The sequence below is a fragment of the Epinephelus moara genome, chromosome 5 (assembly GCF_006386435.1).
Source record: "Epinephelus moara isolate mb chromosome 5, YSFRI_EMoa_1.0, whole genome shotgun sequence".
NCBI lineage: Eukaryota > Metazoa > Chordata > Actinopteri > Perciformes > Serranidae > Epinephelus > Epinephelus moara.
In genome coordinates this window covers 15,179,634-15,207,570 of record NC_065510.1, presented here as the reverse complement: position 1 = coordinate 15,207,570, position 27,937 = coordinate 15,179,634, and the positions used below count along the sequence as shown (strand labels likewise).

General features: G+C 40.3%; 1 protein-coding gene across 2 annotated transcripts in view; it reads right to left on the bottom strand.

Annotated features, from left to right (window-relative positions):
* Nucleotides 1-27,937, bottom strand: part of sorcs3a (sortilin related VPS10 domain containing receptor 3a) — a 315,141-nt gene that overhangs the window by 212,924 nt on the left and 74,280 nt on the right. The window lies entirely within an intron of this gene.

Genomic DNA, 27,937 nt, shown 5'->3' with positions numbered 1-27,937 from the left:
TGCACAGAATGTTTGCATCCTGGCATCTCTCTTCCAACATGGCCAACTGGATTCATTAGAAGTAGCTTTAAACGGGAAATTCAATTACAGCCTTTGATCTGATATGGGGTGTTTGAGATAATGACTGACAATATGACAATCACAAAAAATACATTATAATGTCATTTTTGTCTGGCGCACCCTCGTGCCGGGGACACTACAGCAAGCAAAACCCTAGCTTAGTAAAAGAAGTGCCATTGAGGCATTTTCAAAAACAACCAAGATGGCCGAAGCTGAGGTGGAACATTCTGTTAAAGTAGTTTCAAAGTCACATTCTTGAATAAATTACTTTATTTCGAACCAAAAACAAACAAACAAACAAAAAAAAAAAAAACAAGACAAAGATAAGTCTTTCAGTCCATTTTCCATGCTCTGTGTCGCTGTCCAAGCAGTGGTCAATGCCAGATGTCTCAATGTGTGTTGTCCGATATCCATAATCCGAAAACAGCTGTCTGGTCCACAAAAAATAAGCCAATAGCAGAGAACAGGAGACACGAAAAATTCAAAACACAGCACTACAGCAACCTGGAAATGACATGAGCAACTTGCGCATATGATGTGCCTTCCAATATATAGGTAGATCCAGTCTTTGGTAGGGATGGGTACCAAAACCTGGTTATAAATGAGCACCAGGGCTAAAATATCAGACTGCAGTATTGATAAACGCTGACGTTAGCAATTCTTTTATTGGTACTTTATAAGGTTTTGGTTTAATTCATACATTCCTCTACATACAGACACACCCAAAGACACACACCCAAACAACATGGAGTGAAGTCATTGAACAGCAAAGAAGCCATGGTGGAGACAAGTGAGGATAACTCAATAATTACTCAAACAGCAACTATGCTCCATACTGTATGCACAATTAAACCTTCGCAAGTTAAAAGCCAATACTTTGTCACAGTAACACACATGTTCAACAAGCATTAACAGGTTAACATATACAAAGCAATATTTCATCCGGCTCTGTTGGCAGTCTCTCGTCCACTGCTGCTAACGTTATGTGTTATACAAGCACAGCACTGCAGCTCGGCTAATAAAAGCTATCTTGAGACTTGGCAGATTCTTTTAAACTTAGCTGCTGGCTGAGACAACAGCCGCTCCTTCCTCTACCAGGGCTAACATTACTTGCCCTCAGTAAATCACATCAGCAGTAGAGAGATCAGAGCAGAGGACAGGAGGACTGACTTATAGTGTCTGATGAAAACTAAACTTCACTCGGTGTCGTGATGTGAGGAAAGTTATTCATACAGTGAAATTGCTGTTGTAAAAAAGTATTGCTGCTGCTCTAGAAACCACATTTAGTTTTATGTAAAAAATTCAGTAATGCTGCTCTGAATTAATTATTTTTTTGATTTATATTCAAAAAAGAGAAGAAGAATTATGTAGTAATGAAAAAGAAACTGATAAGAGTATTGACAAAATACCTAACAGATAAGGAGTACTGCTAAGAGTAGTAGTATTGATGAAATCTTAACAATAGCAATCCATAGTCTTGGGCCACTGATAACGCCCCTTGGAAATCAAAAATGATCCGTGAGGTTCCAAATTGACTCATATTTAGGATTTGGTATGACGATGTAAGGCTAGCATTTACCAGAAATTGAAATGTATTGTTGCAGTAAGTGTTTCACAATGTACATGTTTGCTTGGAAGGTACGATACTACTGCCAGATATTTGTTGAATGTAGAAAGAAGGGGGTATAAACAGGAAGTAAAATGTTGCCATGTGGTCAGTTAGCCAGTTAGCTGTGGGCTATCTTTCCTATACGTATTTATAATAGGGATGAACCGACTGTATTCTGGGGTGACACTGATGTTTAAACCAATGTTTGACCAATGTTTGTTGTTTATTTTGTGTTTGTTGTAACTTGTTCCTCCTTTTGTGCAAGGGGAATATAGTTCCCTAATATAATATTTTATCTTGCTGTAAAAACATCATCAAATTCCTCCATAAAACAACTGTATTTATTCAACTTTCTCACCAAAAACTACTTTTTACAAAATGACATTTGAACACATCATGAGGATGTTAGACTTTGCCCATTGCCCAGTTCTCATTTTTACTGAATGGAGCTTGAACACATCATAATGTAACTCAATGCAGCCTCCATCAGCAGTTAGTTCCAGCTACTGAATACCATTAGCCAGAGTTAACTAGCTCTAACAACCCAATAAATAAACCCTGGTTAGCCCATGCAGCTAACGTAACTATTTGTTTCCTAACAATTACATTTCACATCTAGCTACAGTTGAAGCTTTATTGTGATATTTGTTGACCACAGTAACTATGCAGCAGTACAGATCAGTGTGGTGTTACATTAGATGATGACAAAACCCAGTCAAGCAGAGCTGAGACATTTCTGGAAGCACTCGGGATGCTTTATGGTCATGCCTGGCTGGCCCACTGATGTAAAGGGGACCACCGATAACCTGATCAATACTCAGGTCTTGCCAAAAAGAACAATTTGACCCCTTAAAACGACCTCAGATCTACAAAACAATTTAGCTCCACAAACCCACACTTGGAATCTCTTCACATCTGATTCTGACTGATTTTGTGGATGAGCAATCAATTAGCCTCCAGGAACTTTAAAGCCCTGCACTTTTTTCACAGTATATTATTTTTTTTATTTTTTTTTAAATCATGCTTGACATTGCTTGAATGACTGCTACAAGTTCACATGGGGGAATAAAAAAAAAAAAAAGACATCTGAAACAGCCTTTACTTATCTGGCCAAGCTTCAGCGCAGCTGTGAGAGACTTTCCATAAACCAATTAGAGGAAGAAAAGGTCATACAGTAGCCTTGGAGAAAAAGAGATAAAAGCCTGATTGGATTGGTTCATGCTCTAATTTTGACCATCACACTTTTCACTTAGTTATTCAATTGAGCATAGAAGCAGAGAGGGGATGAGTCTTATATGCCCATTTCATTCTGTCTCCGAATGCTACTGATAAAAAGAAGCAAACTTATCAAAATGGATTGCGAGCGCCCAGATCGCTGTGTTCGTGTGATGCAGAATGTGCCCGAAAGATGAAAATTGATCACAATCTATAATGAAGTTTTGTAAGAATAACAACAACACGAGTTGCTTATCAGTGAAAACAAGTAAAAAGAGGAGTCAGCTGCACGAATAAAATTCTGTGCTACACACACACAATGTTCTGTGTCAAATGCTTATATGTGCAGTACTGCAACTGATTTACAGTTAAGACTTAACGTTTCTGTTGAGCACTAGATCATTTTGTGTGTTCACCCAATACACAAACAAATACCTTGATAAATTCTATAATTGTCAGAATGTGGCAGCACACAGACATGAGCAAACACTTTCTTCCAGATCTTTCTTTAGTGAGCACTAGAGTTCCTGTTGTTGTGTGCACAACATAAGAAATCAGGCTGTTCTTTATGCACTGTTGGTGTGTATAGCTGCAAAAAGTAATGGTCCAGAATTCGTATATAATCCACATAATCATGAGACAATAATTTGTATATAACCCTTGTAATCAGGAAGGCTGCGATCATACAGAAAGCGTTTAAGCAGCTGGAGGCAGCTTTTTGTAATTTGTTTTTAATGAGAATAAAGGGGGTTTTTTTTGACTCCCATCTCTGCGTTGTAGGTGCCTGGCGTTTCTGCCAGAGCACTCTGAACCACCCGAGTTGAAAAGACTTCAACTCAGAGCAGAAAGGCACCCCACGTCATCTCTTTTTTTGTCATCTTTTTCCCTATTGTCCAATTGGATTATTTTAGGGGCGGGCCTTCTGTGGTGGTCACAACACCAAGTTTACAGTTGGCAAACAAGGGGAGGGGTGGTAGCGGTTGCTGGATATCCAGAGCTATACGGCCCAACAATAGACGGCAAATTGTCAAACTGCCCCAGAGTCATCCTAAAAGATGCCTGGAAATGGCCATCAACGAGGTGAAGTTCCTGGACCAACTGGCGGTACTCCCCTTGACCCACCCTCTTTTGTAGGGTGTAATATACCCACACAGATCTCCGTTTTCCTGTGCCCAGCAGACTATTTACTGACAGCGTCTCACCCCCAAACCACAGCTAAAGCAAGTACCCATCTGCCTGTCCATTTTAGGAACTAGCTACTAATTGCTGTGAGAAAAAAAACAGTAGATTGATTACAATTTCAGTGGAAGGCCATGATTGAGTAGTTGCCTGGCAACAATAAAAAGGTGCAGCAAGCATTTTTTATTTTATTTTATTTTATTTTTTAGTGGCATTCAATCTTTAAAAAAGGCAGTGCAATGCGCCTCACATTTTGCAACCTACAAAACACTTACTGTGTGATCAGGGAATAAGGAGGCAGGCTGGGGTGGTGGAGGGGTCAAACAAACACAAGACTTTCCCCCAGGAGACCAGTGTTTGTGTCCCATGTTAAACCATGTGAACTAGTTATTTTAAGATACATCGTCACTATGTTTCTTTTCCCAAATCTAAACTACATAGCTTTACATTAAGTACGTTAAATATGTAATGTGACGGTGCCATTTGTGGGGCGCTTATTCATTAGATATTAACCAAACAGTCGTATATGGATTTTTCTATGATATAATACCAACTATTGTATGAGGATACATTGAAGAAACAGTTGAACAGAAGAAGACAAAAGTTAATTTCATTTCAGCAAGAAAATAAATAAGTGTTCTATTTCTTTGATAATACATTAGGGTCAAAACCAGACAGCATACAAACTGCATTTGCCAATCAGAAAATGGTTTAACTACATATCCCCTTCAAGAATATGGGTTTCTTTGGCATGCAAGAGGAATAAACAACAAAGCCTTTATAGTACAAAAGTAAATGCACATCAAGCAACTCTGAAGTTTGTTTTTAGAGTAATTAGCAGTGATACTCACTTTTGTAATGTTGTCATAAAAGGCAAAATTGATATAAAAAAACAAACAATAAATACCAATATGAGTTGTTTCTCCTGGTCAATATCAATCCTCACTTTTGGAAATATAAAATCCCTGATTAAAGGAAACTTTATTTTCCTGCATTGTTTGGTTATTCTTAAAATGTGTATCCTTTTCATGCTGGTAACAATCAGTAAACTTCACAGTCCTCGAATCTGAGGAGTTATCTTTGTTCTCAGCGTGAAAAGCTCAAAAATCAGTTTGCACCTCCTGTTGTTGTGGGAGCATAATCTACTTTGTTACCTTGAATGCAGATAGAAAATAAAGGATTTTCTATTGACGCAGAGAATTAGGACCATTAGGTCTCATTAACAGACTCGATCAGAGTCTGCTTGTGTGCTTTTCTGGCTTTTCTTCGGGCTTGCGAGGGAGATAGTGAAGGCCTGAAGTGATCGTTACAAAGAGAAGCACATTTATTCTTTCTGTCAGCCGCTGAGACACAGTGGATGCTGCCAATGAATCTCTAATTTCTTAAGCCACTGAGATGAGGAGATTTCCCGAAAAAGCACCTAGGAAAGCGTGCTTGTGCTACTTCTGCTGTTGTTGTTGTTGCACGGCAGGAAGAAAGGGATAAAGAGGGAGATCAAGGAGAAAGAGGTGGGAACAGAGTATCCACTTGATCTTTTTTTTTTTTTTTCAAATTGATCAGCATCACAGAGAGCCCTTTGAATGAAAAATAAGATGTATGGCTTCTGCATGTGGAGCCATTTTTATTCATGACTGTGAAAACACCAACATAGCTTTGTATTGCCTTTTTTTTATAAGCAGAAAGAGCCTGCATCTCTTTTGTATGCTCCTCCTTTGCACAGAGCTAAATCTAAATGTTAAAAATGGAACTTCACTGTGTGGTATAGTATTAAACTTACTCCTCAGTTGCCTCCCTGGCTGCTGTGCTCTTTGTGTCTATACCAGCGACGCTATAAATAGGGATCCTCAGAAAAGCGAGGTAATAAAAGTGTCAGGATTTTGCAATGAAGAATGATGCCTTTGCTGTTAAGTTTCTCCATTGGGCTGATGTATCATTGAGGTTGAGCTCTCATTATCAGCTGGGAAGATTATAGGCCCTAACTCCCTCAGAGGAGGGAACTGTCTGCACTCCTTGGATCAGGTGCAATTCAGCAGCATAGAGACTCACTGCCAGTTGAATAGGGACATATCTATCCTCTGTTCCGTTTCTCTGACCGCTCTCCTTTTCTTTCTCTGTTCTCTTTGCTCTTCCCCTCCCTCCCGTATTTCTTCCCGCCGTGTTTCCCCTCTTGGCCATTTTCCTGCCCCCTATCTCTATTGCCTGCCTTCAGTTCTTTCATCCTGTCTGAAAGTTCAAGGCTTTCATTGACTTTGCTGACTCTTGGCAGACTCTGAGGACCACTGGAGTTGAGTCTACCAATCCTGAAGCTGACATCTCTTCTCAGTTAAAGCTGGCACCTTAGCTGATGGCTTTGGTGGCCAATTAAAAGACGGATTTAGTGCTTTCAAGCAGCATATGGAGTTGAGTGTAGAAACAGAGTTGGTATTTCACTTGGATTTAAGTGAATATGATATGTAACCATATGACAATTTGTCTTTTGATCTAGGAAATGATTTAGTTTTCAAGAAACTGAAATTTGGAAACATTTATTCAGACATAGCACTCCAATTATAGACCTAACAGTCACATGGGAGCCATTTTAGCAGCAAGATGTGTCATGGATGTGGAGGACAAGGTTAAATATCCTCTCACAGACAGCTGATTTTAAAATCCCAGTGTGGTACATCATTATTTTTACGCAACCTGACATTACTGTAAATGTCTCGCTGAAATGAGAGTCTGCGGGACTGATTTGAAATTTCCAGTGTGGTGCACCATTATCTCATCGCAACCTTAGATTGCTGTAAATGTCTGTCTGAAACGAGAGTCAACAGCCATGCTAGCTGCTCCATGAAGCTGTACTTAGGGACAGCAGTGTGCTTGACCTAAATGCTAACATCAGCATGCTAACATTCTCCAAATGATAATGTTAATATCAATTTAATTATAATTTCAATTTTATTTATAAAGCCCAATGTCACAAATCACAAATTGCCTCTGTCCTTGGACCCTCACAATGGATAAGGAAAACCCTTTAATGGGGAAAAAATGGTAGAAACCTCAGGAAGAGCAATGGATGTCTCTTCCAGGATGGGCGGATGGGCAGATGAGCAATGAATGCGTATACAACGGATCAACATAATACATGTTCAGTGATCCATATGACCATAATGTTAACATGCTGATAATTGGCAAGTAATGCTCACCATGTTCATCAACTTGGTAGTGTTGTCACAGTACTGGAATGTCTAACTGTGATACAATACCTTGAAAAATATTAAAATTCAATACCATTTTTGATACAAAAATATAAATTAACATTGAGGGCATACAATCTAAAATGTATATTAAAAGATGAATATAACTAGGCTGTAACATCACAACAACTTTTCTTGTCTTAGTAGCAGAGAACAGCTAAAGTGCTAAATAGTTAAAGACAACCTACTTTCATTTAAAATAAAATTATAAAAAATGAACTTCACAGAAAAGTATTTGGCAATAAAAAGTTTCTTAACTTAAAATATAATCTTCCCCAATATCCAAATGAGCCCTTTATACATTTTTTGAACCTCTAACTTAAATGTTTATATCTTTATAAAACATGTCCATCAGTATTTATTTACTTTTTTCATGTTAAGCTAATCTCAACACGCTGGAAAGAGTGCAGAGTATTGAGATGGTTTCAAATATTTAGTACTGAAAAATCAGTTTTCATTTACAAGACTGTCTCAACCAAATTTCACAGAAATCCATCCACTAGCTGTAGATATATTTCACTCTGGTTATGTCCTGGTGGGGCTAGAGGAAAAGTCAGTGGTACACCAAAGCTGTTAAGATACATCATCTGGAAAACATGAATGTCCATCTATCCAATAGTTGTTGAGACATAATACCCAAAACCACAGCAGTCATCCTCATGGTACATGGTGCTAGAGTTACTTCAGTAATTACGATAGGCCTACATAAGCATACTTCAACACATTCTCACTCTGACCTTGTCTCATATGGAAATTTGGTCATGGACCTTCCACGTCCTGATACAACGCGAAAGGTACCCTTGATGCGTTGGTTGTTGACGTTCTGGGACACCGTGTCAAGTTCTGCCTGTTACATGCATTGTCTTCTCTAAAACACACTTCCATTTCCACAGTGTATTTATGGTCTACATACACGTTCTTTCAAAATAAAAGCACTATGTCAGTACAACAATGCAACTTGACTTTTTTTTCTCCAATAACTAACGCACATGGTTGGGTTAAGGAAAAAAGAGCAGGGTATGGCTTTATAATCTTACAGGACACGACCTGGGTGAAGGTCGGTATCTGTTGGACTTATCAACCACCCCTCCCGCCCTCCCTACTTGGACTTTCGCCGCCTTAACTTTTGTTCCTCTACCGCCACATTTCCCCCTGACGTCGCCAAGCACCGTTAAACTATAACGACGACCGGCCACATATCATGCAGACGTTTAGGGGCGGCTTTTTTTGTCAGTGTCTGACACCACAAGTCACCGCCCAAGCGCCAGATTTTGACAACTTTGCAGTGAGACCAGGTTGCATACTTCAACAGCACAATCAGCACAATCAAATTCCTAAAATTAGATTATGGCTTGGCTCAGTGGCCCCATCTGGCGACCCCTTTTAAAAATTGCTGGGGGCACCACTGGCTGGTGTTCCTCGAGGAAAAGTCAAAGGATCATCAAAGTCATCTGGGGATCATGGATATCTTTACCCATTGTCATGGCAATCCATTCAATCCCCACCATTCATACAGCCACAGTGGTTACACAGGTACCTTCTGATAGTAAGGTAAGAGTTACTAATTGTACCTCATACAATTTCATGTGTCAAGTTAACTGATTGATTGATTGATAAATTGATTGGTTATATTAGTGAGTAACATTGTTAAGTCTGTTCATAAAAACAGCTGCCCATTTCCGCGCTCATAATAATTTAGTGTTAGTGTGTGTTGTCCTGCTGTATAACACGCCGGTAATGCAAAGCTCGCCACTTATGCATGACCAGAACAAATACAATAAATGGTACGCCATCTGACAATGAGTTACAGCAGCGAGGCACCATCAGCTGCTTCTGATCCAGTCCATTTTGGAAAGACAAAGCTCAGCTAAAGCGTAGCATTAAGCTCTCCCTCAAGCCGGATAATGGAGGCAGGTGGGGATGGAGGTCCACTCAGCTGATCCACTCCCCGACAACAAACCACAACACACCATAAAGTAGCATTCTAAACACAGTGGTTGTTGTTTCACAGAATCACAAATTGGACTTTAAATCGATGTGGTTTGGACCTTGCAAGTTGTTTTGACCAGAATGTGACTTTGTAAAGTTGCAAATCATTAATTTTTAAAAGGTGACCTGGAGTCAGTGCACTTAGAGTCTGTTTTTTCATCTTGAGTGTGGAAACAGCCCTACGTAACACACACACACACACACACACACACACACACACCCTTGCTGACATATGGACAGGGAATGCACACAGAAAACTTGTACATGCATGCATAAAACAGGTGACAAACTCTGCTTCCACACACAAAAATCATGTCTGAGAAAATAGAAATGTTGTTGTGCATTGCGTGCATTTTATGTTCAACTACTGGGGAAAAAAAGTGTTCAAATGCTGGCTGTCAGCCCAAAGGGGGGTTGTTGAATTATGGTGAACACAAGAGACCTATGTGTTCAGGAGAAAACAAACAAAACATTTAATATAGCTAGTGGGGGAAAAAAATACTCAGAGCCATGGATCCTTTATGTGACAGAGTGGATATGAAGCACTGCTTGTTTCCCTTTAAACCCCAATGAATAGGAATTTATGTTCATTTTGAAAATCAATTAAACAAAGCTTCTGGACCATGAAAGCTAAGAAGTGCACATTTTTAAACTTACATCATGTTTTCAAATGCGTTTTGTCTGTCCATGAACTGAAACAGAGTTGCAGTTCCCGCTAAAATCAATGCTTCATTTAAGCTTTCATTTCTGATACTCGCCACTGTGCTTGAACTGCTCGATGCTGCGATGTTGCAGAGTGCATTTGTAATCAAATCCAACCTGCCTTTATATGCTGTTAGATTTGAAAGAAATAATTCACTTCATGATTTTGTTGAAAGTTGCTGTGGACTTCTATGGCACAAAAGCATCTCTGTGGATATTGGCTTTTCAGTCTGATGGCAACAGTAAATTGAACAAAACGTTACACTGCCTCCTCATTATATTTCCCAGGACCACAGTGCAAAAAGTAAGATATTACATCTAAAAAATTTTTTAGTATTAAAGCATTACAGTGTATCTGCCAAACGCAATCTTTCAAAGCCTGTGAACCAGAATAGCCACACAGATTTCGAGACAAAATAACCTCCTTTCACATCTGCCATGTTCACAGAGGATTTGCAGCTGAGCACTGCAGAATTGGGATATGCTACACTGTGAGGCTGACAATTTTCGTGATTACTGTTCCTGTTCGCCTTATGATAAATTGAAAGGACTCTATCTAGCTCTATTACAAGATAGAAATTCTGAATTGTCCAGGATCTTGGTATATGGCCAAATACCTCATTGGGAGCTTGTTAGCATGCTAACATTAGCATTTAGTTCAAAGCACCACTGAGCCTAAGTACAGCCTCAGTGACACTAATAATCTTTTCTCTCCAAGTTGTGTTTGATCAGATTACCACAAACTAACTGACATTCAGAAAACCTAGGTGTATAGGTTGGTCTCTGGGTTGCTGTGCAATGATTCTGCTGCACAAGGAGCGCTATGCAACAAGTCTAACATTAATACAGCACCAAACAATTATTTGCTATAGTGGAGAATGGTGTCCTCAACCTTGTTCACCCCCATGTTAACAACGTTCTGTCAAGACCATTGCCATTGTAAACACTGTTCATGCTGTGAGCACCAATACCTGGTTAAGAGTCATATGCCGGCATTCCCTGCTCAGACTCTAAATGTCTCAGACTGCTCCTTTAATGGGAATAGGGCACATACACAATGCAGGGCATAAGGTGGCGGTGGGAGGTGGGGTTCAATAGGGGCCTGCTACCAGGTTAATGTGGCCATGATGTCGAAGCCCCTGTCTATAAATTTTAATACACATTTGGTCTGGGGCTGGTTTGGGCTTGAGTTACTTTGAAACAATAGTGTGCTTTCTTCCTTGCTTCAACATGACAGTGCCCCTGTGAACATCATGCTTTCCCTTCAGTAGATAATTAGAAGACACAATATAATGCTTCATTTTTATGCAGATGATATACAATTATATTTTTCTTTCAACTCTACGGATTCTTGTCGTTTGGTTATTCTGAAAGACTGCCTTGATGGCATTAAGTGTTGGATGTCTTGTTACAAAGATTACAATATTGTAAGCCTAGTTCTATTAGTGCAGGCAGAGTCCTCTACTGCAGAGCAGAACTGGTCCAGCTATGGTCCAGATTTCTCCTTCCTTACTAGTTCAAGGTCCACACAGTATAATATATTTAGCGTTATACTTAGGTTTGGCCATGTTGACAAGCTAGTCTGCTGCCTCTGTGAAGTAGCTGTCCATTAGTCACTCTACAGCAAGAAACTGCAATTTGAAATAAAAGCTCTGTGCCTTGAATTCACTGCACTTCAAAATGAAGTGTTTTTTTTTTTTTTTTTACAATCTTCAAATGTTTGTGAGTCACTTGCAATCCATTCAGAAAGGACCTCCGATCCACCATTTGGGAACCACTGCTCTACTGGACTCTACAGGTAATACTCCTCTAATCAGGAAACAACCCAGAGCATCTTTATTCCCTTAGTATGGAATTATGACGATAGATCTTTCTACAGGGCTGGCACAGCTACCTTTAACTGTATAATCATTACTGTCTATCATGTTCTTTGTGACTATGTTAAGAAAAGTGCTATCCCAAAAAAGTTAATATATGTTTTCTCTCAGTTGGGTTTGAGACCTGACCTCAACTGCATCCAACACCCTTGTGACTAATCAGAACACCCACTGCAAGCCAGATCCCTGCAGCTAGTTTCCAAACTCTGATGGAAAGAATTATTCATCCCCATGTTTTTAGAATGAGATGCTCGACAAACACATATGGATGTAGTTTTTAGGTGTCCACATAGTTTTGGCCACATAGTGCAGGTAAGAGCAGCACATCACTGGATAATTTCCTAAAATCCTCAAGCCTGCCACAGGTCCAGGTGGACAGATATCCCACAATCCATAATACACTAGCTAAATTAAAATGGCAGGACGCCCATTAAAAATCCACAGTACACAAACCATGCAGGGGGAATAATTGGAACTTTTCCAGAAGTTATTGATGACCACACATCGCAGAGATATTGGACAGGCTGTGGGTATGAATTAATGGAAATATACTAGAAATGTTTACACGTTGTAAATAAAAACATAACCCATTATACTATAGTGCACCTGTAAAACATCATTCGCCTATCGATTTGGATATGAAAAATGATATATCTGTGCGCACTAAAATCTAATTTTATCACCTACTTAAGTTTTCAACCCAGAATACATGCAATAAATCACATTTCAACTAGGAGTGGTGCAGCTTGCAGGCAATGTTATCAAACCACACAATGCAGTACAGTATGAGCATGAATATTGGTTTTAAATATTAAATGTTTTTTTCATTAGTTAGTTCATTTGGTTGTCCATTTGTTTATTCATGTGTAATTCAAGGCACAGCATTTTCTTTTCATTAAGATAAATTTAGACTCTGCAAAGCAGCAGCTCTGTGCCGTGTGCTCCAAGTACGACCTGTTGAAAGTCATTATCTGCTGTATTTACATATAATCCAGCTCCTGTTTGAAGTATTTTTATTTGTTGGAGACTATGAGTTATATTTAGGAGTGTTTGTCAGGTCCTGATGCATTTCTGCACAGTTAGCCGGCTCTGTTAGAGTAGTCTGTCAGGGGTTGGAGCAGCCAGTGACCTTTCAGACAGCCAACACACACAGCAGCCTCCAGTCACATCTTCAGCTTTAACTTGGCATGTGAAGACTCCGCTGAAGGCTCCCCGACACCCACCAGTTCCAGCACATCTCTCTTTGGATGCACATGACACACAAAATACACACTCATTTGCTACCACACAATAAAACCACACAAAGCTGTTTCAACATCCTGCCAACCTTATGTACGCAGTCACATGTCTCTTGCACCCTCTTCCTCCTCTCCCTCCCTGCTCCTTTCCCTCTCTATCTCCCCCTTTTTTTCCACGCAGTCACATGCAAACACACTCAGTGGATCAATCTCCTCAGATTAGATTGATGGCCCGCAGGCCTTCTGCTGACTAAGGCGTTGCCCAATATGGTGAGTTGTTGGGAAATTATGCTTAGCTGCCACTCTATCTGGGATGGTGATCCACTTTGTCAATCCTGATCTTTAGCTGCTGTCACCGTAGTACCACCCAGCTTGCCTCTGTGACCTGACGCTGGAGACGGAGCTGATGTCACTACAGGCGTGATGAATGCATCCCAATGAGTTCAGTCATCGGTTATTTTGATCAATATTACCGACCTCCAAAGAGAAACGTTACATTTCCAAGATTAATTTTAGTTGGAATTAGGTAAAGGAAATAAGGGGTATTGATTAATTGGAAATGAAAAAGCCAACACCGTCCACTTTCTGGGAGAAACGGTGAAAGGAAAAGAACAGAAAAGCGCCTGTGTGTGGTCGGGGGTTAGTGAAACAAAGGCACACAGAATTTCTCTTTCCTTTCATGCCTGGTCATTTCCATATGTCCCTCTTGCTCTCCTAGCCATCCATCACATTTCACTCTGGGCAAGACAGCTGTCTGGGGTTGAAGCATATTCACAGTTCAGCAGTCCATCAAATTGCACCAAATACAGTAATTCTTCAGTCAAGCTGGAGCAGGGGGTAGAGGGACGGAGGGGTGGAGGGGTGGAGGGGCGGAGGGGTGAAGGCAAAGGGAGGCAGAGTCGTTTTGGTGAACCTTGCCAACCTTTACCCTTTAAAAACCAGGTGGTTTTATGACATGGTCTGATATATGAGTGGTTGCTTTCAAACATTGGAGAAAAATTATAAGAACTGGCTTAGGCTTGAGTATGGAGTAAAACAAAAGGGTGTATGACTCCATACTACTACAAAATCTAATAAGAGCTTTGATTCTCTTCTCAAACCTGCTTACGTCCGACCCGGCCCACAGGACTCAGGCTGGTTTGGGCCGTAATTTCTCAACATTCCCAGGGGTTTGAATCAGGTCGAGTTCCTGGCAATTTCACAGTGTCAGAGCATTCTGTTCCCATAAATTCACTTTTTAACTCTGCTTGGCGCTCTGCTGCTCCGTCTTCAGACTATGCTCTGCCAATGCAAGAGTGTGGTGCTCTGAATAACCAAACTGTATATTTCAACAGCACCCGAATTTAAAAAACAGTCCAGTTTGTGCCAGAGTGCACTCTGGTGCTCAGAGTGGATATTTACTAACACACCCCAAACAAATTTCTGTTCCTGCACTGAAAAGACTTCAGTTGATTTAAGCTTGTAATAAATGTGTTAATATTTCCACAAAAAAAAACAAACATCAGGTTTTTAACTGGCTTCAAGCCCAAAACAGCCACAGTTTGTTAGCCTGGTTCCAGACCACAGACCCCACCCACTCAACTGAGTAGGCTTGCATCTCTGGTCTGGCATACTTCAATGAATTTGCGATTTATCTCGTCCAAACGATGGACGGACCAATGAACGCCGGGGGTCTAGCGATTAGCCAATCAGCGCCACGCTGATGTCAAGCTGTACGCCGGTGGGTAACTGGTGAGGATAGCAACAATGGCGACCGCTACAGATCCTACAGACCACATTAACGATGCTATCGAGGTATTTCGCCACTACTCGCGTTAATGGAGGACCAAATTAAGGAAGCTGCTAAACTGGATTTAACGGCGATGCAGCTGGGCGTGCACGACGACGGAGACATTTTAAACGGGCAATGCTCGCTTGTTTTCGGCACCCCCGAGGCATGGATACTAATGACGTCAGATTCTGGGTGAGTCGTTGATCTCTACTGATTGGTTAGGGAAAAATCAAATTCCCTCCCCCTTGTAAATCGCCTTCAATGGAAGCCATGTCAGACTGAAGGTTCTGGGAGCTTCAGTCTGACACTCAGGCTAACAGTTTGTCGTTGTTGACTCATATCTCAGCTGAGTTCACTATCCTCAATTCATTTTCACTACTCTCCAAAAGAAAGAGAAAAAATGCTTTGATGTTATTATAGGAACACGCTTCATCATTTCAATTTTGAAAGAGCTGCTGACAAAACAACTTCAAGACTTATTGATATTCTAGTTATCTTATTTTGAAATAAAACCAATTCATAAATGGTCTATTTTCTTCTTTCTTTCAAAAATGTGTTATTTAAAAAGGGAACATGAAAAAAATAACAAACCCTCCATTTGACTTCTGAAGCACGTATCGACCAATGCACTGTTCCTAATAATTAGGATAACAATACATGTACGTGAGAGAACTTAATAATGCTGGATCAACTGCACAGGTTTGGAATTTTAGATGACGTTTTATTTAAAACAAGAAATATCCACTGTTAGGTGTAAATCTTTGCAACAGGTGAGCGCAGTGGATCAATAATTGGAGAGGCTGCAATTTTCATTGAGCAGTCTGGAGTGCCTCTGGATGGTGAAGTACATCTAGACTAGTGGATAACAACATCCCACTAACGTCACACACTCAGGTATCATTTGCTGTGTAAAGGCCTCTGAAATCTGCCGTTTGGGATTGTTTTATGGCATATACCATCCACTAAGGTATCACTTACTGCCAGTGTTGAGGAAGCTACTTTGAAAGCACAGCTGTGCAAATTCCAATTCACTTCACTGGAAGAATTTGAACTATAGTAAAGCTAATGATCAATGATCGAATTGACAATGTACATGTGATACAAAATTATAACAACATATAATACAAAAAAGTCACATGCCAGTAAAAAAATAAAAATAAAAAGAAAGAAAAAAGAAAAACCTCACTTCAGTTTATTGCTGAGTTCCACTATTGATAGGAAAAAATAACAATAATCAATACAAAAAAATCGCTCCTTGTCTTTTGTGGCCCCAAATTGTTTGTACTTTAACTTTAGCGGTTAACGCGCTATGCAAACATGAATGGCAATCAAAAATATGAAGAAAAAAAAAGGTTAGGTAACTAATTCTTTGCTCTCAAATTGATTTATATTAATATTATAAATATATTTTGGGTTTTATTTTTTCTAATATCACAAGTGCTTCTATTAAGACACAAAAAAGGCTTTTTTCATATTTTTTTCCATCCTAATCATTTAATAGGCAAACCTTGTTATCACTCTATTAAACTGCAGAGACAACCAGAAAATGTCACCAAGAAGCCCAAGGATTGCTTTATTATTCTCTACTTCTCCTCCTCTCTACTTCTCTACGATAAGAGCATAGATTTGGGTTCAGGTGTTGGAAGAGTTAAAAAAAAAAAAAAAAAATACAAAACCCTTCTCAAAGGTCCAGTGTGTAGAGTTAGGGGGGATATACTGGCAGAAATTGACTAAAATATAATGTTTTATTAGTCTATAATCACCTGAAAATAAGACCTGTGGTGTTTTCATAACCTTAAAATGAGCTATTTATATCTACATAAGGAGTTGGTCCTCGTCTATGGAGGTCTCCATTTTGCACCTCCATGTTTCTACAGTAGCCCTGAAGGGACAAACCAAACACTGGCTCTAGATTGGTCCATCTATGTTTTTGCATTGGCCAGTGTAGTTAGCAGCCCCTCAGCAATGACAGCATTAGGAAAATACAGATATTTTAACGTGAAACTGCTTTATTCAGAGTTTTTACCGCTTTAATTCACCAGGTCCATTTGTTTTGGAAAGTAAGAGAACTCTGTGGATGATTCAGCTCCCAATAAAAACCTCCTGAATGTCTGGATTACAAATAAGGTGAGCACACATTTGCAGAGGCTGTGCTAACAGCCTGTCTGCAACATGCCAAACAGCTGATGTTTGATTCCATCATATTTTTTAGAAGAATATTAACTGTAAATAATAATGTAGATTAACATGCAGATGAGGTAGGTCCCCAGTGCAAATTACACCCCTTGGTACACTATAACCATTAGCTTGCGTGCTTATTTCAGTCAACCAATCAATCAAGTTGTTACTCTATTCCCCAGATTTCCATTGTGTTTGAGAAAATGACGCAAGGAGCTCAAACAAGAATGTCACTGCAACAGTCTACAAGGTTGCAGAGGACATGAGCTAACAGACTCTCGAGATCCAAAGGGAAATCTGAGTTAAAGGTGCACGGATGATTGACGGAAAGCTCTATTTGTCTACTTTGCTGGTAAAGGTTGGTCCAAGATAAGATTTATTTTGCAATCATTTAGTGGTAAAGGACAAATCGGCTGCAAAAAGATGAAGATGATCCAAGATGCAGAACACTCATAAGAGCAAACGCATTTCAGTTCTTCCAGTAAAAGACCACCACTGTTACCTTAAAGACAATGGCCTTATACAGAAACATATTCCAAATGTCACTTTAAAACATGAGGTACAACCATTTCATTTTCTAACTGTAACTGTGTGAGACGTTTATTGTGCTGAGCTCTTTTTTCCCCTTTCCCTTTCCATTTGAGAGGTTTATGACTTTTTGGAAAGGCTTGGATTTGAATGAGCCTTTGTTCTCTCTGGGGCATGTTGATTCTTCACTTGAGAGTGCCTTGTTAACCCACTAAGCGAGCACACAAGTGCACTTTATTTAATGCATGAAGGTGGCACCTAGCCAGCTGCTGCACATTTTTATATTATGGCAGGCTTCACTCAAATCCCCACTATTAAAGGCTGCCAGCTTCCATTCCCGCACTTACTCATTATGCTGTGATCAACCTGTGGGGATCTTCTTCACACTGGCTTGTCCCTCTTTCCTCTCCAAAGACAGGTTTAAGCATCCTTGTGAATGCCAATTAAAAGCAGATTATATGATGGATGAAAACACCTAATTAAAGGAAAGTCAGTCCCTGGCCTGGTCGTCAAAATATGGCACTTGGTTGGTGGAGTACCCTTTAGCATCCAGTGAAAACCCATCTGCGTTATTATTAGATATTCAGAGCTACGGACACAGTAGGACATGGTGTACATGTTGGTCTGGTCACCCATGTAGGTTCTTTGAAAACAAATTGTTCCCAGGTGAGGGGCCGGATGATTCACAGACCCCTGCAAAGCTTGAGTAGAAGAGGGTGACCACACAAGAACTCCCTAATGGAGCTCACAGGTGAGCACCTGGTACTGGGGTCTTTACTCATTTGTATTGTCAGGCTCCGGTCAAAGAAACAACATAAAGCCACAAACATGTGGGCCCACCACCTGCAAGGGTAGTTGTGCAGCCTGGTGCATAGAAAATGACTATTGTAATTGTGAAATGTTGTGGAACTTTTCTGGTCGGGATGGAGGAAGACTAGTCTCGCCACCAGATAATCAGAGATCTCCGCCTTCTGATAGTCTGGGGACACTCCTTTCTAAAGTGTGTTTAACACACCGGTGAAAACGGCCAGCAACAAAGCAACGCCTCTTGCATTTTTGAAAAGGACACGCCCTCCCGGAAATGTGCGCTCCCCCTTTTCTCGTCTGCAAGGAAACAAACACACAGAGAGCTTGAAAATGGATGCCGAGAGATTTAACTCCGTTTTATCAAACGTGTGCTCAGTTCACAAGATTGTGGAAATGAAGGACTTACAGCGGCTTGGGCCATTTTGTACCGCTACACGTGTTTCTAGTCGGACTATGTTTACGAGCACAAGAGTTCAGCGAGCCACCAAAGGAACGCCCTGCGGATTTACTATTGGTTCTGCAACGTAGGGAGTTTTTTTAAACTCTGAAATTGTATCCGCCCATCTAAACACAAAATCAGGGAGAAAGTCATCAGTCTTTAGTTAAGCAAAGCATCTAAAGACTGACTTGTGAGTCTAGAGGAAGACAAACTTTAGTTCCCTGGAGCCAAACTCCGGGGAAGGAGTTCGACTGCCTCTTTTTTTTTGACGGTTTTCCATGGTGAGAGGCGAAGAGAAAAGAATTGACTGCCAACTTTGCGAAGCCAGGAAAGTTATACCTCTCTGTTTGGCAGAGGTCACTGAGGTAGTTAAAAAGCTTTAGATGCTAGTGGAGGAGATTTGCCCTGACAAGACTCTATACATGGTTGGGTAGTCTTAGCTGACAGGCTGTCTGATGTTGCATAGAGATCAGGCCCAGTAACTATGGACTGATAAGCTGCCAGACAAGACCGGTTTCCTGTTTTTAAAAGGGGACCAGAGGGTCTGCTGCAATTATCAAGATTTTGCTCGTCATAGGTTTCCTGGGAGACCGTGGGCTATATTCATATAAAGCAGACACCCACAGATTGTCAAACCTTGGATTTCGGTTGAGCATTGCAAACTCTGACCTTGTTGTGGAACAGTAAATCAGATCTTCACGATTACAGTAATGCTGGAGAGGGCATGAGTGTTTGCCTATCCAGTCTGGATGTACTTTATGAATTAGCCTCCTTTAAGAAGGAATGAGTTCTGGTTTGTATATCTTATCTGGATGTGTTTCTGTGGAGAAGTCCAACCGAGAGATGACCCCTGGGTAGACCCACAGCACATTGGAAGGATTACATATCCTATCTGACCGGGGAATGTCTTGAAATCCCCTGGAGGGCATTCCTGGGGAGACGGATGTCTGAGCTGCTTTGCTTTGCCTGCAGCTGCAACACAGACCCAAATATGTTGTGGAAAATAGATGGACGGATTATTGCTTCCCTATTTTCCCTTCCCTGCATCTCGGAACATCAAATTGAGGAACTTTTCGGTCAAAAAGTAGTTGAAAAAATTGTGGGCGAACTGAGAGAAAGACATTAATGAATTTCAATCACTTTCACTCACAAATCTACACTAGAAGATAAGTGACATCAAATGTGGACAAAAAGCATTTCACAGAAAAACCATCCAATTATTGTTTCAGTACCAGAAAGGCAAGGTGTTGCATTTCTTATTGAGAAATGAGATGCTGCTTGTCATGCAAAGAAACAAACAAGAGACAGAAGTCTGGACAATGAATACAGATTACATCTGAAATATTAGCACAGTTAATTAACTCCAAATCATGGTTGGGTAAACAGTGTAGCAGTTCTGGAATATCAGCCGCTGGCTTTGAATGAAAGTGTCAAACTGACAGTAATTTCCTACCATTTCAAATTTAATGGAAATATTTGAAACCAGCACTGGCAATGACTAGAATTTGAAGTTGTTTTTTATAGAAAGAAGATCAAGCTGTGAAATGAAACACCAATACAAACGCGGTGACACCACCTGAGACTCAGAACTTCCAGTCAGATGTTAAAGTTTGCAAAGTTAACCTACTTTTCCCCCAGTAGTTTACTCGACTTGCATACTTTCAGAATTGAAAACCTCAATGAACAGCATTTAAACATATATGAAAGAGAGGGAGGAAAACAGTCATTAAACTCTCTGGATTCTGAGAGCTGGCGAGTCATTCCCTGTAATGTTTTATTAATGCTGCTTCTTTGCCTGAGGGGTAAATGTTTCTTTTCCAGTGCCACACATCCACTTTAAGAAATCAATCATTCTGCTCACTAATGGCAGATCATCTACACTGGCAGGCTAGCAACATCTTTTCAAAGCCCCTATCCCTGCACTCTGATCAGAAACTGCAGATTAAAAGAGAATAGCACTGACGGGCCGGGCTGAGGGAGGATGAGGAACACAGAAGTGCGTGACTACAATAAGGTTGTCCGTCTTTCTATCGAGCGACTAGCAGTTCCGTGAAGGATATGTCAGCAATAATCACCAGATCTTGTCAAATTAATGTCTGAATTATCCGCACAGTTTCGAGAGACTTAATCTGAATTACGATGGTATCTATTACATCTGATGAAAATGGTATAGGGATATTATTACATCGGCTTAGCCCAGGGACTTGCTCAAACATTCTGAGGGGCTGTTGCTTTTACTTCATTACCGGGTTCTCCAACCCTCTCTGAACCGGAGCTTTTGGGGTCAGCCCCTTAAAGAATAGTACTTTATTTAACATTATGTTAACAATGAAACTTATTCACAGTACTTTGCAGTACTATTTATCATTGACTGAAATATTCTTTTTTAGTTATTATTACTTCCAACTTAAAAAAAAAAACGCTTCTGCAGAAATAGGCCTGCTTCCCACTAAATTAATTATGTAGGAAGTGGTTGCTTGACATTTCTTTCATAACGATTCACCTACTGATAGTCTGAGTCCAGCTCTGCAAAATCCCTTAGCTGCCCCTCTGAGCTCTTTCTCTCTGTGCTGTCCCTCTCTTGCACATAGCCAGCTGCCTTTACATTAGACATCTAGCGAGCCAGCTAAGATTGGTTATTGTGATAGCATAAGGCAGTAATGCACGGACAACTTTAGCATGTACTTGTGCACGTCCCAGGTTTAGCTTTTAAGGCAGACTCCACTGAAGAGACCAAAAAGGTTTTTTGTGTGTGTGTGTGTGTGTGACTGTGAATTAGTCCTTTTAAAATATGACTCACTGATCGACATGTAGGAAAAAAAACTACCTTGAATGCCTGAAAACTACAACACACAAACTCTATGAACTATTTTTTTAAATCATGGCAACAAAAGTGGTTCTGCCAAATGAAAGAGCTGACGACCATCATCTACAGCAGAGGTTCCCCTTTTGTGAATCATCGCTTCCCTCGCTGGCTTCTCCACCTCACTACCTAGCTCTACCCACTCCTGACTCATTGGAGAGGTGCATGGATGGGATGCAAGGGTGGAGGAATCCACATGGCTTCATTCTGCCAAATGAGATTCTTGCTCAGACAAGTGACATCAGTTCCTTTGACTTGTTGCGGAGCTGTGGCACCTGTTACTGAGCTCCAGAAGATTGAACTTTGCATTTTGTAGTCATTGAGATGGTTATTTATGTAGCCTGTGAAAATGTGGGTAGGTCTCTGTGAGACAGGATGCTCAGTTACGATACAATTATAACTACAGTCTTTTTTCCATTCTGTTCTTTGCCTTCCATTGACAAAAATAACACAAATTGGCTTGCCTGTTTGATGTGCAAGGTGCCATAGATTTATTCTTGCCTCACCACTACTCATTAAGGACTGTGAATAATGTTCCATCAAATCATTATGAGTAATACAATGATGAATGAAAATATTGTTTGGAACTATATTTCACACGCAAATGGGTGTAACGCATCACACCAGCTGCTAGTAATTTATAATGGACCTATTTCTCAATTTAAAGTTCCAATTAAACATCTAGCAGTGTGCTGTTTGAGTCATCATATTTATGTTTCTAGCTAAGGAGGGGCTAGTCATGGATATTGACACACACAGCCCTCCCACCAAATTTCAGATTGACAGTAGTGACTAGCTTGACGTAGGAAAGAGCTCTGAGGACAGTCAATTCTGTTGTCATTGGCTTCTTGCGACCACCATCCCCTGTTCCTTCATGTGTTTGTGTATTAAATAATACAATTATTCATTCAGTTGTAAATCCTCGAGCTGGCCTATATTGGTTCTGAGTGAGGGGAGTCATAAAACCAAAGTGAGTGCGACACCATGACGGTTGGCTGATGGCTGACCAATTGGTCATAAAATGTTAACCAAAACAAGTGTGAAAATTTGCATTTAAAGTAACAGTGTGTAAGATTTAGTGGCATCTAGCAGTGAGGATTGCAAATTGCAACAAGCTGAAACTTCTCCCAGTTAGAAGTCCTTTAAGGCCAAAGCACAATATGTGTCAATTAACGCGCCCCTGATATTTTCAAGGTACAACCCCACACTGGCGGCGCTCCTGGACACGCCACCCCACAGTACTTCATGCCACTGTCTTATTTCCAGTCTCAGTGCCCCTGGAATTAAATGCATTTTTCCCCACTTGTCCTCCTATAGCAGCTTGACTCCTGTCCTCCCCATGGATGTATAAAGAGAACTCTGTTGCTGTGTCTCATGTATGACGAAGAATGATGAGGAGAGACTCATTATTGAGGTCAAGAAATATACCGAGCTAAACGATCCACAGTCCCGTCATTATAAAGACAATGGCCAAAAATATCTTGCCTGGCGAGTCATAGTTCTGGAGATCAGCTCTTCAGGTGACAAATTAAATTTAATNACTTAAAAACCTCTAGGGTCTGGGCAGACCTAATGTGCAGGGGCAGGCTATTCCAGAGCCTAGGGTGGCCAAAAATATCTTGCCTGGCGAGTCATAGTTCTGGAGATCAGCTCTTCAGGTGACAAATTAAATTTAATTAGCACGGAGCTCCAAAACAAACAGAGCTGGTGATTTAAACCGTAAAAAAAAAAAAAAAAAAAAAAGATGAATAAAGCAGTTTTACATTAAAGAATCTTTTTTTTTTTTTTTTTTGGACATTGCTCATCGCGGAGAGGCTGCTAACTCCAGTGGCTGATGCCAAAATGTAGAAATATGAATGGCCCTATGTAGAGCCAGTGTTTGGTTTGTCGATTCTGGGCTACTGTAGAAACATGGCCATCTCTGTGGCTGAGAAACTGCTCCCTATGTAGATAAAAACAGCTTATTTTTCAAAAACTCAGCGATTCTTACTTTCAGGTGATTATACACTAAGGAAATCTTACTCATTATATTATATTCCATTTATGCCAATATATCACCCTAAATCCTACACAATGGACCTGTAAGCACTTTTTTTTTTTTTTTGCTGGGAAAAGTTTCCCCCTATGGTATTTCAGCGACAGCTACATAACTCTTCCCCCCTGACATCTTACCCTCTCTGTGTGCTGGGAACCACGAGCAAAACTCACTATTCTAGTGACAAAGACATGATCCCCCACCAGATTCTCAACCATAAACATGGCCCCATTGTGTTACATGCCCCCATTTTGTTTGTTAGGCATGAACAAGCCAGAGATACTGCCACTGGGAGATGCATAACAGGTCTTTGAGGGGTGAATATCTGCCCTTGCACTGCCCATGCACTCTGGCTTACAGCTTAGGGTACTATGGCATACATACAGGCACAGGTACAGAGGCACAACTAACAGCAGGAACTCTCACAGGTAGACTGAGATTTACTGTCAGCAGCCAATACCCTGGGTGTGAGGAAGATTCACGACAAAAAATGCCAAATACATGTTCAAGACAGGAATATTTAGTTCTGCAGGAGCATTGTAAGGAGAATTTCAGGGCATGGAGTATTTGTAGGATAGGGTTGCTTTGAAAACAAGCTGGTCCAGTACCACTTTTTATATCACATTTTAATGTAGACTTCAGTAAACCATCTATCCATCTGTTTTCCTAAACCATTAAACTTTACATAGTTTCATGAAAAAGAAAAAAGAAACCTCTTGGCATCATTAAAGTAAAAATGAAACTGAAACTTCTTATCAGTACCAATTTGTGAGTTCTACCATAAAACACAGCTTTTCTCTGTGTTATTATCTGCTTTATTGGCTGGATAAACTCCATCTATTTTTAGACTTTCAGTTCCTGTTGAAATCCCACAGCCCTCCTGCTGATATGTTTTTTTCTTTTTTTGCAATTTAAAAAACTCTTTCTGATATTCTAGTACATACAAGTGTGCAGGCACCATGGCAACAGAAAAACATTCTTGGTCATTTGCTTGCATTATGAAATCTCGCCCTGAAACCAGCTCTGTACTGCAGTATATTCAGGCAAAACCTGTCTGGCAGATTTCCCTGGCTCGGTTCATGCACCAAACAACAGTGCAGAACATGCAGAATAGCCACAGAGCTAACCTTGACCGTAGCTGCCACTGTGGGCGGCTGATGGAGGAGCGCGGGAGTGGAAGAGGAAGAGGTCATGAACTGCCCCTCCGGTACTAAATGGATAATTCAACTCTATTCCACTAAAACACCTACTGGAGCCAGGAGGCAGTAGAGTTTGTACAATACCTCATGCCATCAACAACATAACAAGCTCCATCACCTCTTGGAATAAAGGAATGAAATGGTGAGCACATAAACACCTCCTACCCCCACTTTCTTTTCTATTACTTATTTCTACCGTTCCCTGCCTGTAGCTCGATACAATCCATCATCTTCAGCTGTGGCTGAGTCTCCTCAGGTTCCATGAGTGCTTTGTGCACCATATGGCTTCCCTAACAAAATATTTCTCCTCTCTGAATCCAACTTTCTCTGCTCCTGTTCTTTTGACCTCTTGTTATTAATAGACAAGATAGAGAGCAAACCACTTAGGGAAATGCTCGCTTTGTTGCCACACGTATAAAAAAAATAAATAAATAAAAAATGACAGCAAAGGCTGAATGAACAGAGAATAATAGAATCCTTTGTATCTGCCCTTGCCTCCTACTGCGTTTTCATTTAGTTTTCATATTACCTTCAAATTACACTTTGCCACACAAATATTTTGTGTTCTGTGGCTTTGGTTTTTGTGCTCCAATTGGATGCTACTAATACTGACGGTTTGGCAATTATAGATTTGCATGTATTTGAAGTTGCTCTCAAAAAGAAAGAAATAAGCCAAAATGTAAAAGTAATACTCAAGACAGACGCTCTCCATCCAGTCAAGGAAAGAAGAAAGAAGCAGTTATTTGTGCATTATTAACAAAAGTGTTCTCTTGGAAGATACATTGTTTATTAACTCGTAACCGAGCAGATTGAGTGTGTGTGGGCTGTTTTTTTAGTTTAGAACAGAACAGCATTTCAGCATATTGACATGTGTACTTCACCAGTGCGAGGCAACAAAGCAACAAGTTATAACTGCATTTTTCATCAACGGGTAATATAAGGAATTACAACTCGAAATTCTGTTATTAGCAAGAAGCAAGAAGGTTCTAGGTTCAAACCAACCAGCAAGGATGGGTTCTTCTGTGTGGGCTTCCTCCCACAGTCCAAAGACATGCAGGTTAAGTTATCTGGTGGCTAAATTACCCATATCTGTGTATGCGGGCTATTTCCGTTATTGTCCGTACACTGATGAAAAGTAATATTCAACGTATTAAGGGTGCTATCACATGACCGATGCACTGACGGGAGTAAAGTACATAGTATATAATGTAACAGTGTTTGGGGTGGTGGTTTGGGCAAACAAACACAAAACTTTCCCCCAGGAGACCAGTGTTCGTGTCCCACCTGGTGTGAACCCAAGTGACCTTTACTTTAAGTTAAGTATGTAAGGTTACGTTAAATACGCAAAGTGACGATTCCATTAGTGGGGCACATATTCATTAGATGTCCAGTGTGTACCCCACTTCTTGCCCAATGTCAACTGGTATGAACCTAGTCCCATTAAAGCATAGACAGTTTAAGACAATTGATGGATCGAACTCAGTTATAACCTAACTGCGACGACCCCAAACACTGCATTACGTTGACATTTTGGGGGGTAGCCTTGCACTGGCTTACCAGGAGTTACATATAAGGTTGATATCATTTTTATGTTCATGCCCTCTGCGGACAAACTGGTCCAGGATATATAAATTTGGTGCAGGAGCTAAGGGTTAGAGCTAGTTTCTAAGTAGTACTCCATTCAATAACTCCATAGTTATCTTACTTACATATTTTGTTGTGTTAGCTGGTGAGTTAGCCACTGGTAAACCAAACATTCAGGAGTGTGGGTTGGAGGTGCTTCACTGTGAGGACTGGATTTGTGAAGCGCTATGCACAGTCACTGAGGCTAAGCCATTGGTTCACTGGCTGCCTGCTTGTTACATTACAAGTTTAATGTATTTGCTCGATACAGGTGTGACAGCTTTAAAGTTGAAGCAACAACAAGGTACATTTTTATAATTCGATAATGTGAAAGGCATCACTCGTAGTGAACCTACAGAGAATTATCGCCTGAATCTGCAGTTCCGCTCAGCTTTACAGAGCTCTATAGTGATTCTAAGCTCATTGTTTGGCTGTCTGGCCCACAGTTTGTTGATATTTTGGGTCACACTACATCTCTCAAGGCATCCTTTTTGGCTGCACCAGACAGGCGTTTTCACTGAAAAAGCTTTTAAAATCCAATGTAGTCTTCCTGTGCAGCACCAAACAGCAGACAGACACCGTGACCAACTGGTCAACTTGTTCTTATACAATGGTTCATATGATATCCTACAAATTAGCACCCCCAAATGACAGTACAATCTTAATGTGAAGTTACAGAGGTTGAGTTTAAGCAAGTAAAGTTACTGTGGTTAGTTTTAAGAAAAGAAACATGGCGACAATGTACCTTGAATTTCACTCAAAGCTCACACAGTTCAGAACCAGTCCTGTTTTTTATAACCATTCCAATACCCCAACGTCCCCCCCTACGAGACTGCTTCAAATGAATGATACTGATATGGTGGATATGTAAGAATATGCGACTTTTGGCTAAAAAAATAAAAAAAAATCCTTCATTGCAGGTTTAAGGATGTCTTTATAGTAACCAGGAAGACATATGGAAAAAAATGTCACAATTTAAATAACTAATAAATTGAATTTAAACAAAAATGCCAATTTTTAATATTTGTTACATATAAAGATTAATGAAAAACATCATTCACACAATTAAGTCTGTGCAAAAATCTTTATAGTAAGCAAGCATAATGCAAGCTGAATGCAGAACACCTGTGTTCAGTCAGGAAAGTGTCTAAGTGGGAGACACTTAGACACTTTCCACACATCAGTGGAAATAATAATAAATAATAATAATTTATTTGAGGAATTTCAGTCAGGATTTAGAGTGCATCATAGCACTGAGACTGCACTAGTTAAAATTACAAATGACCTTCTGATTGCTTAAGACAAAGGACTTGTCTCTGTACTTGTTTTATTAGATCTTAGTGCGGCGTTTGACACAATTGACCATCAAATTCTACTGCAGAGACTGGA